Source organism: Fukomys damarensis, unplaced genomic scaffold, assembly GCF_012274545.1.
Source record: "Fukomys damarensis isolate Sample0158 unplaced genomic scaffold, DMR_v1.0_HiC HiC_scaffold_39, whole genome shotgun sequence".
Taxonomy (NCBI): Eukaryota; Metazoa; Chordata; class Mammalia; order Rodentia; family Bathyergidae; genus Fukomys; species Fukomys damarensis.
This window is the reverse complement of record NW_022900951.1, coordinates 82,213,806-82,229,280: the sequence shown is the minus strand read 5'-3', so window position 1 is coordinate 82,229,280 and position 15,475 is coordinate 82,213,806. Positions and strand designations below refer to the sequence as shown.

The following is a 15,475-nucleotide window of genomic DNA, read 5'->3' as shown; positions in this document are numbered from 1 at the left end:
TTACTGTGAAGTAGAGTCTCAAATAGCCTTCCCTAATCTATATATCCTAAAAATTGAGTCTGGAATATAATCTACCTCAATTTATATGTCTGATAGCAGAAAATTTTGCCTGCTTTACCCTTCCCTGGGATTGGCCTAGTGGGAGAGTGATTCAATTCACCTTCCCTTTCCTGGAATATTCAAGAGGTACACGCATGCTTGTGCACGTACATACGAGATTGGGAAGGGAATAATTTATTGAGTGTTTCCAAATCACCACGAAACTCCAATATAAATGTGAATTTCTTTTGTTAGTACGTGATTCTAAGTGAGGTTGTTATGTACAACAGGGTGATAAAAGATCATGCCCAAGGATGGCCATAACTAAGAAATGTATTAAATGGCTCTCCAACTCGGTGAATCCCAGAAATACCTGATTTGTTAGAATGGATTGCTTATTCCCCCCACTCCATTCGGTACTCCTACCTAGGAGTTCAAGTTTATGATGCAGTATTTCTGGTGTGTTCCTCAAGAATTTGGCATTTCTAACAATTTTCTGGTCAAGACTGATACAGCTGGTCCAGAGAACAAACTTTGAAAACCACTAAGCTAAGAGAATTAACATGTGAAAATAGAAACTTAGAATCATCCACTCTTAAAAGGCCATAAAAAATACAAGAGACTCATCCCTAAGGATGACCAGGACATGGCAATGGAAAAAAAATACGAATGAACCGCCAACTGTTAATACATTACTTGACTATAGATGTGAAGTTCACAAGGGTGTACTGTAATAAGAATATTCAAAAATGAGTTTTAAAATGACTGTATTCCTCTGTTCTTTGCCACCATAACTGTTAAGGTTTGGGAAGGGGTTGAGCAAATTTGAGCAGATTTCCAGTAATCTATAGTGACTAGATTTTAATTCTAGTGTTGCATCTTTCAAGGTTTTAGTCCTGGCTTTTGGAGTTCCCTAAAGCAGGCTGTCTACACTCATGCCACTTTAGCTGCCTTCCTTGATTTAAAGCATGGGTTCTACTATAGGGAATACATGCTAACTTTGGAGGGAAGGGGTGTGAAATAGAGTTCATGATTTGATGTTTAAATACTGCTGCTTAGACTTGATATGTGGTTTTATCTTTCTTTTACATGGCCCAAAAGAAAACAGAGGAAAAAATATTATGTCCAAGTCAAGTTATCTGACCGAACAGCAAATGTATGATCAAAGAACAGAAGAATCAAAACCACATTTTACAAAATATTGTACTAAGACTATATGCTACTCTGAAAGACATTTGCATATACAGGCTTTAGTGATATCTAGAAAGATAAATAAAAAGAATAGTAGAATTCCTGGTTACCAATGTCCATAGTCCCCCAAAATTCTTTACATCCCTGACCAGACATTTCACTATTTCACTGTCAGTTAACTTGACACAGTCAAACGTACATGACCATTTCCCCACCTTCTCTACACTTTAGCTCAGATTTCTGTGTTTTCCACCACTTCTATGCTTTTAGCATATTGAAGGGATCTGACAATATTTGACCCAAAGGTCAGTTCTCCTATCCAAGGGAAATTTAAAAGGTATCACAACTCTAGATTAGTTTCAGGTGAGTAAACAAAGTGCATTTTGCAAAGAAATTGAGAAAGTTGTTTCTCCATTGGTTCAACATGGTGTAATTGTTTTCCTTGAACTGACAAATGAACTCAAACTGTTGCTTTGAATATGCAGCTTGTGAGTTTTCTCTTCTCTGAGTGGGACAAATCAATAAACTGTTTAATGCTGTGTAAACTCAAATGTAGGATTAAATCCCTCCAGCCTTTCCCCTTTTTTGGCTTTGTATTTAAATGAACCAGGGTCAGCAGTGGGTCATTCAAAGCCAGAGAGACTTAAGCCTGTAAGAAAGAAAAAAGCAGGATGCCTCCATCAAGGGCAATTGGATAACCTCTAGTAAAAATGTACTTTGCTTTCATCCCCTGCCCTTTGCGTGTACCTCTTTAAGGCTCCTTTCCTCCTACAGAGGTGCTACCTCTGGACTTTCTCTTTGGAAACAACTCCTCTTGTTACAAAACTTTCAACTCTCACAACCGTCAAAAAACGATTTACCCGCCTTGTGGCTCATTTCCCTTGGGATTAAGGTAAAAACTAATCTATTCTCGTGAAAGTATTAATCACTGGTTTAAGGCATTGTTATAATATCTTTAATTTATTGAGCAGATGCTTTCTGGTAAGAAGCCTGAAAGAATGAATCTCTAATGCAATGGTAATTTTGAGAAATGTGGCAAGCTGATCTGTGGTACTTTTAGTCTGGAATACCTTTTCTCCAAATCACATCATCTTGAGTCAAATCTCAGCCTTCTCAAACCAGAGGGTTTATTTTTTAAGAAATTATTCAAATTAAAAACATGGGTTGAGAACGCTGAGATTTGACTCAAGATGATGTGATTTGGAGAAAAGGTATTCCAGACTAAAAGTACCACAGATCAGCTTGCCACATTTCTCAACTCTGGAAAGCTAATAAAGGAAAAGAAAAAAATACGAGAAAATGGAAATGAAGTGTTTTGTAAAGGGGAGGGGAGGAGGGGTGCAGGGAGGGCAGGGACAAGGGGAAAAAATGAGAACTAAGACTTGTCATGTAGAGGTACAAGATCCCAACAATGAATGTAACTGTACTGTATACCTAAAATGTACCAATAAATACAATTAAAAAAATAAACCTTCTCTGAAGTGTTTAGTTTACACCCAGAATGCAAAGACCATCTAATCACTGCTTCCTAACCAAAACATTTTTAGTTGGATCTTGAAGATTTGCATGTTCAGATGATTCTTCCAGAAGATTTTTCTGTGCACCCCTACTTAATAAAAATAAAAATGAGGGAATTCTGCTGCTGGAGGGGGCAGGCCTATTACTACTTCTGCTGCCAGCATTGCTGAAATAGTTTCTCAATTCATATCAAATTACAGATTACCACATAGATAATGCAATAGTGTGATCCAGAATCTATTATATATCCTCTCATTCATTTAACTCAAAATAATGAGATATTTTATATTAAGCTCTCTAAGAAGAGTCAGGATACTTAGGGTATGGCTACCGGGAAATGAGCATTCTCATTAATATCTGGGAAGCCTTGGATATCTGGGAGTAAATTAGCAAAGAATAGGAATATGGTATTTCTAAAGCAAAGTGAGACTTTACATCTTTTGTTATTTGACCTTAAGCAATTCACTTCCTTTCTTTAATTTTGTCATCTGTAAATTAAAGATTGCTATACAAACTCTAGAGTCTTTCTAGCTGTCTCTTGCAATAGTCAGTACTTTGTTTCTTCCTCATCTGCTTCAGCTTTGTAGTTTGTATTAAAGAAACACATTCTTCCATCAGTTCTCTCCCCATGGTAATATATTTTATATTGTTATCAGTATTGATGAAAGAATTTTACATGTTCTTCCATGAGATAATAACTTCTGCATTATATAATGCTAGATTTTATTTTCTCATTATTTTTGTGGGACTGAGCCTTAGAGAGGTGAGGTGACCCATCTCCTTGTCACTCACTTCATGAAGCCATGAGTTAAATACAGTTCTGTATAACACCAAAGCATACATTTCCCACTGTGGCATAGCAAGATAAGGGATAAGTTGATTATATAAGGACAGAAACTGCATATTCCAAACTTAGGTCAAAATAAGTTTCTATGTAAATTTTTAATTAACTACCCAGAATGAATTCCATGAATCCAAACTGATACCTACCTGGTCATGTATATTGTCTAGCTTCTATATTGAAAAGCTTTACCTGTTGAAATTCTGTAGCACAATATCTACAGCACATATAATTTATTTGTCCTGGTTCATTCTGAACCTATATTTTGCACTGGACACCTTGCTGCTGAAAGATTTTATATAACATTTTTTTCTTTTTTTAAAGCAAACTCTTGGAAAGTTCAACAGAATAATTCTTAAATATTTATCACTCAGAACAGGCACTTCATGAATGGTTAATTTCTCGTGTAGTTGATAATATTTTTCGTAAGATGCATCGTGCAATTTGTCTTTGCCAATTAAATAATAAAACAATTAACTATTCGTTCTGTCTTTATCAGAAAGTCTCTTTGGGATTTATTGAAGAAAAACAATAATACTATTAAAACTAGAAAAGCTCTGTATGCTAGATCCTCCTCATAAAGAATTCTTGGGAATTTGGTGGAAACCACCTTCAAAGTCACTACTGATTTGTCATATAGAACTATGCTCCTTTTTTATTTAATGATTCTGTAATTTTATATAGCATAGCTAAAAGTGAGGGCTTTGGCTTTCAAGCTAGCTCCACCACTTACTATGTGACTTGAGGGATGAGAGATGGAGAACACTATCTATGGAACTATTTCTCTCTCCACTGAGCCTCTTGATAAATCCAGAGCAGGCCTAACTAGAGGCAATGCCACATGAATGGGAGACTTCCAGTACAGTGTTGTTCCTTTCATAAGTCTTCTTAGAATTTCAAGAAGCATTATTTTTGTGGAGATTATAAACCATCCTTGAAGGAAATTTTGAAAAACAGAGAAAACAGTATAGTCTCTGACCCATGCTAATAGAATTAGTAGGAGAATGATGAGATAGTTGATTCAAAGCAGTTCTGCTGGTACTCAGCCTTAATTCTATACCATACACAGACCATCCATGCCCTTTGAAACCTTCCTTAAGGGAAGCTTTGAAGGACCATAGGTAAAATGAGGGATTTAACACACAATGCATAGAAAAAGACTTTTAATGGGTGCTATACAATAAGGTTGGTATTTCTGTGACCGGTCTGTAGATTGCAGCTAGCAGTGGCCTGGTCTGTGACACAGAACATGGCTTTCATATAAAGGGTCAACATCATTGATTTATACTTGTTACATTTGAACTAGGTGTATGGACCTATATTAAATACAGTTAAACTGAGGAGTGACCAGTCTGCTTACCAGTCCACAGCCCTTCTCTTTAAACAGTACGAAGAAGAAAAAAATACTAACTTTGATTTCCTTATCTAGCTTAAGAAACTGAGCAGGCATATGCTCTCCTTGGCATGTAAAGGAAAACCTTATTTCCTTGACCCAGCCCCTAAGTGAGGAAAGTATTCACCCACACTCCCTGACCCCAACAGATTCTAGCAGAGCAGCTTTGCTATGGAAATCTGAAAGAAGCAGAAAACATTGGCTAGAAGAGGGAGGGAAGAATAGCGACTAAAGTAGGATCATAAGACCATGTCCTTTGTAAGCTTCTTAGATGGGCCAATCCATCATTCTATCATATACCACAGTGGGTTAGATAAGCAGTCTCTCTCCTGTCTCTTAACCCAGGGTTAGGGGGAGGTAAATCCATGGCCTGAGTAAAGTTGGTTCTGTATATGAGTGGCAGATAAAAGTACAGAGCATACACAGTGAAATTCAATAAAAAATAATGTTTGGTATAAGTATACATCTTTGGGGATATACTGACATATTTTTTTCTTCATCAAAACTCAAATTTAACTGGATATCCTGTGGTTTTATTTGCCAAGTATAGCGTCCTCAGTCCTAAGGTCTCCTTTTATTTCTCTTTTTTATTCCCATGATGTATTTCTTCCATCCCTACCTGATCATGAAGGCCTTGGAATATAAGATTTGAATAAAGAAAGCCAAAAAAATACAGAGTCAGCCAACAAAATGTGATATAGCAGAATGCTTCTGCAGAAAATATTAAAGAAGTAATGTACATTATCTCATTTTTGTCCTCATAACTTTTTAGAATGAGTAGTTTGACTAGGGCTAAATAAAATTACTTGGATCAACATGTTATGTTGCATATTTTAATGTAAATAGAGGGAAAGTTGCATAAACCTAGGGGCAGTTCTCAGGCACATAATTCATACAAGCTGAATTTTAGCTTTCTACCAAGTGTGTAATTATATATAAAATGTGAATAATTGGCGAGATTCACAACTCTGACAGAAACCAAACGTTATGAGCACTTACAGAAGGAGTTGAGAGTGCACAACTATATTTTTTAAAATTTGCTGTGGAGAAGCGCACTCTTTGCTTTTTAAAAAAAGTACACAGTCTCTTATTCTGTAGAAAGCGAAGGCTTTAAAACTCAGACTCAGCTGAATCATGGAAATATTATTTTGCCATTTATTCTTTAAACAGATTATCTTCTATAAATTAACTGGCCATATTTTAGTGAATATCTGTACACTCCTAACCCAGCTCATCTATTAATGATGCCACTGCTAAATCCAAAATGATGGAAGGAGTAGGAAAGGTTTACCTGGAAAGTTCCAGTCTCATACCAGAGCATCCCCTCTGAATGATCTCAAGGAGACAAGTTAACAGTGTGCTATGCTTCTTAAATTTCTCTCCCTTGAGTCCAGGCACTGAGATATGTCTGAGATGCCCCTAATAGCATTTGGGATGCAAGGTGAGATATATCTAGTTTCCATTTTAGTAAGGTTACTCATACCAGATGCCAACAAACATTTTTGATTTTTGGTTACTTCTATCAAATAATCAATCAGGTAATTTTTCTACATATTTTTAGGGGTTTGGTATAGGTGGTGGTGAAGAAATCAGTCAAATCAATTTTACATTGTACTTGCTAAAGTAAATACAGACTCTGCTCCCTATAAGTATTATTCCTCTATTTTACATTTCCCTTTAACTAGTTTCCACCTTTCTATTAATATATACTATTTCTGCCCTAAGTACAGTTGATGATAGGATAACTCTACCTCTTAGCACAGTATGTTCTTCAAGTATGAAAGGATTTAAGTCAAGCAAATGCACAGGCCCTGGTCATATATGAGCTTCCCTGGACATGGAACTGGAAAAGGACCTAGCAAATCAGGACAAGCTGGTTGAAATAAGTGTGTGTATGTTCTTATATATGTGTGTATGAGATAGCACAGAGCCTGCAAAATTCACATTACTAAAAAGAGTAATTTTAGAGTTTAAAATTCTGGACCATTATGTTCATTTGAAACTTGATAAAACTTAAGGTAGTTAAATAACCTATTACAGCAACTGGAAAAACGTGTGGAAGTCTAAGAGAAGCAAGATCATTTGTAGGCTCTTATTTATATGTGTTTTTCTTTCTAACAGCTGCCAATTTTCCAAGTCAGGAAATATTTGTACATGTTCTAGACATCTTTCTGAAAGTACGAGGCTCTCTTGAAACCATCTTTATACTTGGCCATGCCAGCAATACTATAGCAAACTACAGCACCTCAAGAAATATACTCTTTCAAGTTCCCTAAATGAGTCATTCAGCTGAGTGTAATAAAATAGTCATACTAATATTTCTATCCTTTGGAAATATTTGTCTTTGCTGCTCAGTACCACCTTTTTAAATACTCAAAATTGAAAATCACTGAGGTGGTATAATTTTGAAAACCTAACCAATGCATTAGCCTAACAGGCTGTCATAGTCAATCCCTTTCATCAAGGTACATCTGCACAGAGCCCTTGTTAAAATCTGTCATTTGGACATAGGTCACTTTTGCACATATTGTTTTAGTTCCAGTAGAAATTGTGCCATACACACTTCTGTAAAATATATACTACCCTGGCCCCAAAAGAGATTGTAAAGGTGATTCAGATAAGTTTTATGCATATCCCTAATTTTGTCATAATATATATTTGTAGAATGGGAATGTTGTGAATAAACAGAGAATGTGAGTGTGGGCAACATATCAAAAAATCTTTATTGAAATTTTGGCCTGGCATTTATCCCCAATGTCCGTGTGTCTGATATGTTCACTGAACTTTACTATGTAGTCTGAGTGTATTCAAAATAAAAAGATCTGGGTCCCACCTCTTGAAAAACTTTACAAAGTAGTTTTAAAGACAAACGAATCTTTAGTTATCTACTTTAAGGCTTATAGCTGGTTTTCTATTATCATTGGAACACTTTTCCAACACGATTAAAAAAACTCAGCTGATCGCAAAACTCTTGCAAAGGTTGACCACCAAGAAAACTTCAAGCTTAAAGTTCTGTTGAAACCTGCATCCTCACCTAATGAGAACAGTATACTGATCACTTGGTATTCCTCTCTTCATTTTAGAATCAAATCCTTATTGTAAACACCCATCTGCTTAACTATCTTCCTCTGCCACCCTCTACCCTCCAAATTTATAGCCATTTAGCTCCTACATGCAATTTATTCAAGCTCAGTCTCTTGTAGATATTCTGCTTAGGCCCGAGAAAAAAAGAGTGCCCTAGGTTTCACACATTCTACTTTCCACCATGCTCCTAGAAATGCATCTATTAGAACGCACACAAGTTTTACAAAGTTATTATTTTTTCATATACTTGTCAATCAGATAGCAATCACCCAAAAGGAAGGCACTAACTTTCAATGATCCACTAGTGTCTACCTCCCCCCTGGGCTCCCAATGTAAGCAATGATTGAGGAAAAAATATCCTTGACCCTGGATATGGGTCTTTGGCCACTACAAAAGAGTGAAGGGGTGAGAGCCAGTACTTCTATACTTTTCCAGGACTTCCAGGAGTCTAAGAAAGAATATAATCATGAGCTTCAAGTCTCCTGTAAAATGTATCTGCTTGTCCCCATACACTTCTGAAATTCTATTCAGTTTCAGAAAAGGACCTGCAGACTAGGCTTAGTGACCATCATGAAGCAAACCAATATGCTGGAGGGATATATTATTAATGATCTGCATGACTGATCTCAGTTCATCACCTTTTTTTGAAGATGGACACTTTTGCCTTGGGATGACACATTTCACAACTGGATAATGTAGTTGATCAGAGTCTGAAACTGGGTTGGACATGCTAAGATGAGTAGAGTATAGTAGGATTAAGAGAACACATCTAAGGCCTAGGTAAATTTGATTTGACTCGTGACTTCATAATTTACTACTTTTGTTAATTTGTTTCAAAACTTAAGCTCTTTATTTCTCAGTTTCCATATTTAATAGAAAGATGATAGCAATAGTACCTACCTCATAATTCTATTATAAGATGGCAATATTAAATCTAAATAAAGCACTATGCACAATGCACAATGTGAAAACTCAGTAAAAGTTTCCACTTTTAGGAACTCGAGGTCTCAATCTCTAAAAATGACCTAATTACTTTAATGAGTACACATTTGGAATAGAGAATAGTGAACATTTTGGCATATTGGTACCTTCATATAATGTATCTTGGTCATTTTCAATGCCTTTACACCTTCTCCCTATCCTTCTCTCTCCCGCAGAAGTAAAGTGACTAATATTTAATTATTCATCTTTTATCTCACCCAGTGTGCATACAAATAATTTTATTTAATTTTAATGTTTTTTTCCTCAGAGTCAAACAAAGTTGACCTTCTCTGAGAACTCTTAGACTTGTCCTTTTTGAACATGGTGCTGTTTTTGTTTTTGTTTTTGCTCTTCATAGTTAATGATTTATACAAAATGTTACTGGCAGTGCTTAGAATATAATCAATCTTCTTTTCCCCCAGGGAACTCTGAATAGTCTAACTTTCTTTTCCCCTCCATAAAGAGACTCTGCCTTGAGCTGGCGAGGTGGCGCACACCTACAATCCTAGCATTTGGGAGGCTGGGACAGGAGGATCACCATGAGTTTGAGGCTATTGTGGGCTATCTCGTGAGTTCAAGGCCAGTCTGAACTGCGTAGGGAGACCCTGTCTCAAAAGAATAAATGAATAAGGAAATACAAAATAGAAAAGTAAAAGAGACTCTGACTAAAATGGCAGACTTTAAAAAGATTTCTTATTCTTCGTTTTTTGTTTGTTTGGTTGGTTTTGTTTTGTTTGTTTGTTTGTTTTGGTACCATTGATCTCAGGTCCTTGCGCTTGCAAGGCAGGCCACAGAACCGCTGAGCTTCCTAGTTTTTTTTTTTTTTTAAGATTTCTTATTTTTCTAGCACAGATTATATATAAACTACAACCATATCATGATTTATCCCACTGCAATGACATAATTCTTATATTATTTTGCCTCTATAATTATTCTGTTGCAAGAAGAATGTACTGTAACCTATATCCAGGTCAACAGGAAAATATAAGACTGCAAAATAAAGAACTACTTAAAGAAAAACAAAAAAACAAAACAAAACAAAAAAAACCAAGCCTCAGGGCTGGGGATTTAGCTCAGCGGTTCGGTGCCCTGCCTTGTAAGTGCAAGGACCTGAGTTCAATCCCCGGTATCCTCCCCCAAAATAAATAAATAAAGAACTGATTATATATTTTGACATTCTTTGATATTTTAATTTTATTTGCTGATAGGCTTTTTTGTAAAAGCCTGTTTTCATAGTAGCTGCAACAACATAAAATCCTAAGAACTTACCTTTACTTTAACATTCTCAGAGACTTATAATCATATGTTACTTTCTAAATTTTGGCACCATCCGCAATATAACCTCAGATACAGATACGAAAAAAGTAATAGAATGGTGGAATCCTAAAATCAAGTTACTACTCATTTCAAGAGTGAGGAACTGTCTTAATGTTATTTTTTAATGTTTCTATTTACCAAAATGTGCTGATTGTCTAACTAATCAGTCCTTAGTAGTCAAATACTAGAAGATAAAGGAAAGCAAGAAATTTTGATGTTTCAATCAATTCTAATAAGTTTACTCTGAGAATCTGACCACAGGTTTTTAATATATATGTTATGTATGACCATAATTATATGTTGCATATATATATATATATATATATATATATTTTATATAGTATACATGTTCTATATTTGGTTAGAATAAGAGAGAAACAAAATCTATTTTTCCATATATTATATCAATTGTAAGGGCCGGGATTTAGCTCTGTGGTGCCATGCCGCTGCGTGCCTTGCAAGCACAAGGTCCCGAGTTTGATCCCTGTTACCAAACCAAACCAAACCAAACAAAAAAACACACATCAAGTGCACCTTAATGCTAGTAACACTTTCCCACCCACCCTTACCACACTTCGCAATAGTTTCTAGTTTCTAAAAGCTTTTCTACATGAAGTTTCTTTAGACTGATATAATAAGAGCAACTTTAAATATGTAAGCCAAGTATCAACTAGGCAACTTTTACCCCTCTTTTTTTTTCCTCTCAGTTCAGGGGATTGAACCAGGGCTTTCATATTCAGCTATATCCCCAGCTTTTGTGTGTGCATGTGGGGGGCTTAAATTTGTGAGACTCCTCACTCAGCCTTTCAGAGGGCTGGGATTACAAGTATCGTCACCACACACTGGGCTATATGTCTATTTTTTTCAGCTTTAATTGAGTTTATTGGTACACTTCAGGGATACAGTACAGTTACATTCATTGTTGGGATCTTGTACCTGTACATGACAGGTCTTGGTTCTCATTTTTTCCCCTTACCCCTGCCCTCCCTTCACCCCCTCCTCCCCTCTCCATCTACAAACACTTTATTTCCATCTTTTCATTATCTCGCATTTTTTTCTTTTCCCTTATTACCCTTCCCCTACCCATCCCACCTTCCCTACACCTTTAGCTCCTTTCTTCTCATTTCTAAATGACAGTAATCTTATTAGGATCTTATGCTTTATTGCAGATTATTCAGTGGCAGTATCGTAGCCAATGAGGTTTATCCGAGGCGCGATTATTGCTAATTGAAAACTTTTCCTATATGTCTATTTTTAAGTGACTGTATTATCCTTCCATGGAGAAAATTATATTTAATAAAATTTTTAAAATTAGGATGATTTTATCTGACTGAACAAAGTCACTGAACTTTAAAGAACTTAATTGTTTTGACTGTTGTTTAGAAATATATATTTGTCTCCAAACATTTAAATGTCTTTTCTGCAGTTCTTTATAATATGAGCCAATTCAGTATCTGCAGAAATGAAATAATGATCTTGTGTTACATATATAGAATTTAAATTGTTCCCATCTATAACTGTGAATTTATTATACAGATTACAGCTGTGACATGTAATTTATGGCCCCGTGGGAGCAGAAATCCGATATATGACTTTTACTTTTATCTTTCATTCCCATATTTTCTTTTTCTTTTTTTTATAGGGTCTTGTTATGTAGCCCAGGCTGGCCTTCAGCTCACAGAAATCCACCGGCCTCAGCCTCCTGAGTGCTAGGATTACAAGTGTGTGTCACTGCCATGCTAATTGCTTCTTTCTATTTCAAAATTGATTGAAGCATAGGAGTAAATTTTGGTGCAACAGAAAAAAAAAAAGGCAAGCCAGAAAGACTTGGGTTACATTCCACAGTTGGAGAAAAGTCATGGCCAAGACTGAATATTCCACTTTCTCCGAGGCCTTTAAGCCTCAGCACTTTCCACTGATTTCGTCCCGAGTCCCTTGATTTAGTCTATGTTGCTCCTTTTCATTCCCATTGCAAATATTAAACCTCGTTCTCTTACTGAAAACAAAACAAAACAAACAAACTTGTTTTTCAGCCTCACATGTTAGAAGCCTAATTAGAATTTCTACTCCAAGAAAAAAAAAAAAAACTACTTTCACATATCCTCCTTTCTTTTGCCCAGTCTTACTCAGCTTTCCTGTTTCTCCCTGTAACTCATCACTACTTCCTAAAATTAGAGGTCACAATCATGGAAAATACCTTCTTCCTTATCTCTATTAAAACTAAAATCAATAAAATTATTCCCCATGGTACTTATGATTCTAATACCTAGTACCTAATGCAATGCTTGAGACAGAGTATAATTCAATAAATAGATCTTAAAAATTGTTATCAGAATGTTAGCAACATTCAAAGCAGTGTTTTTATTTAATGAATAAATCTAAAACTTCTTTAAACTAAAGCAGTCTGAGGTTACTTAAGAAAGAGAAATCTTTACTTTTGAGACACATTATTACGAAGGAGCAATGTCATAGAAGGAAGGTGGAACCAAGAAAAGGCTCTGGACTTCTGGTGTTGCACTCTGAAGACGCTACAACCCAGTATGTCTATGGCCACTTTTAAACTTTAGCTTAAGCCCTGCTTCAGAGACTTTCAATGTATAGTGAAATGCACAATGTTATGTGCTTTATGGGTGCTTAAGCAATATTTGTTGGCTGGCTTAATTGAGCTATATTTGCAAAAATGGCAAGGATACGAGGAAACTTTCCTACCTAAAAAGAAAGCATTCACAGTGTTAGACATTTGGTAGGCAAATAAACAGTATAATTTCAGCCTAAAAGGAAAAATACTCAAACCTTCATCCAATAGGCCTAGTGGTTAGGCAACCCAAATGTCAGCACCGTGTTTCTGAAACTTAATTTAAAATATCATAAATTGTATGTCACCAACTTTCAGGACAAAATTTCTTTTCTTCATTTATGTTCCCAGTCCCTGATCCAACTTCAAATTCAGAAAACGCAAGCAATAAATCTAAATCTCACCTGTCTTTTGAGGTTTGCAAGTGAAAGTAATGTGTCAAACAATAATTTCAAAAATCATATTCAATAGTGATGCATTGGACAGTGTAATGAAAAGAAATTGCCATATTCAACAGTGCACTTACAGAGTGCAAACAATTCAGGAATTTGCTCTTGACTATAATGCCACACCTTCATATATTGTATCTAAATGTGAGACATGTAGGAAAATGAATACATTCAGAAAATACAATGTTAAGTGAAATAAATCAGATACAAGTAAATACCACATTGAGTCATTTCAGTAAGGCAAAATACAAATAAAGAGCAAAATAAAGGGTGGATAGAAACAAACAAGGAGATAGATCTTTTGCAAGCAGAAAGGGGTCCAGGAGAATGAGGGTGAGGAGATTTGAGATGTGTCACCTGTGCCAAATATCTGCAGTGAGTGTAAATATTATACATCATAAACATGAACTGAAAATTATAATAAGAAGAAAGAAAGGGGATTTACAGTAGGAGAGAGGGAGATGGATGGGAAGGGGGAGGGGATTAAAAAAATCAAGCTCTGTTATATACATGAACTTACTCCTTAAGATGAATGTAAACTTCATGTACTTCAAACATGTACTAATAAAATAAAATTTAAAAAACAAAAGGGCAAAGTGCTTCTCTAATGTCTCACTGATAGATGTGAACTTATGCCCAAAATACATCTGTAAATTTTAGAAAAATAATAAATTTGAGATAGTTCCTTCCTTCCGTCAATATTTAATTGCACTGTAAGTGGGAATCAGGCATATGTGGTGGTTAGGCTCTACAACGATCATTAGATATGTAGTATATTTCAGGAGATTTTCTTTTATTGATGTGATTCCCCTGAAATGTTTTCTTAATTCTTTTTCTAACCTCACTTCTTGCAAATGGCAAGTTGGGAAAAATGATTGATGTTAGCAGTGTAGTCAAAACCTCATGAAGTTCAAAGTGAACTCTTTCATTCTAAAACTCCAGTTTATTGCTTTACCTCACTAGTGTTACGTTAACAAAATGGTGTTAGATCATACTGTACAGTGAAGCAACCCTACCTTCCCAATATACCTGCTACACAGCTTTACCTTTACAGCTGATGTCATAGTGTTTTACTAAGCTAAATAATGAGATTTGCTATCAAGTGGAGAACTAGAGAGAAAAACAGAAAATCATTTTATTTGGTGAAATGTGTAGCTACTCCAACTAATAGCCAATAATCAAGTTCTACTTTGTAAGGTGGTGATGAAACTTTAGAATCATTATTTTTATTAGGCTGATGACAGAGTAAGAAATGCCTACATTTTACTGAGTTTCAGGTGTGAAGTACTTTTTCTTCAATCCAGCATAAACTCTGGAAATTATCTAGTCTAGTACATTTATAATATAGTTGAGGAAATTGTCCAAGAAAAGTGAAGTGAAATGTTTAGTGTCAGTTAGTGGGAATGTCATGTTACCAGCTCTTACCGTGCCACTTTAAAGAGTTAGTCTCCTTCTTAATATTTCACAAAATAACTGTGGTCTCTCTGTATCCATTGCTCTTCAGTAAATTTGTTTTTTCATTTTACCATTTCAAAAATGAGTCCTCCTAATTTATTTTGCAAATGTTTCCTCACATGGCAAATTACTAAACATTCCTCCAATTTAATTATGAGCCATAAATTGTGAGACTAGTAGTTAAAGGTGATGAGAAAACTACTCTAAGCCTACCAGGAAAGTAAAGGGAAGAGAATAGTTCTTTCTCCTAAAAAGAGAGAAAACAAAACCCATGATTTTCAGTGATGTTTGTCTTGCTAGGAGCTGAGAGAGAATAGTAGGTTAGGTGTCCAATTAGAACTAAAAGAAGAAAGGGAAGGGGGTTACAATGTGGAGGTTGAGACTCAGTCTTCACTTCAATGTGCACAGATCTCAGCTGAGAGGTGGAAACTCGCCAGAGAACAAAGCCTTAGAATCAGGCTGGAAGACATTGAAGAGAATTTAACTAACACAAATGCCAGCAGGGGATGTGGTTAGCAGCACTGGAAAAGCAAAGGAATCTGACATTAAGTTTGAAAGGTATCATGCTTTCATTTTGTTGTACAGATCATTTATACAGTATGTTGTATTATTTATACAATATGATTATTATA

At 35.6% G+C, this 15,475-nt stretch overlaps 1 protein-coding gene and 1 non-coding gene across 2 annotated transcripts in view; one reads left to right on the top strand and one right to left on the bottom strand.

The window, feature by feature from the left end:
- Nrk (Nik related kinase) overlaps positions 1 to 15,475 on the bottom strand; it is a 125,385-nt gene that overhangs the window by 97,602 nt on the left and 12,308 nt on the right. The window lies entirely within an intron of this gene.
- On the top strand, positions 11,531 to 11,676 carry LOC117284801. The gene has a single exon (XR_004515885.1). It is a non-coding gene; the product is annotated as a U4 spliceosomal RNA (small nuclear RNA).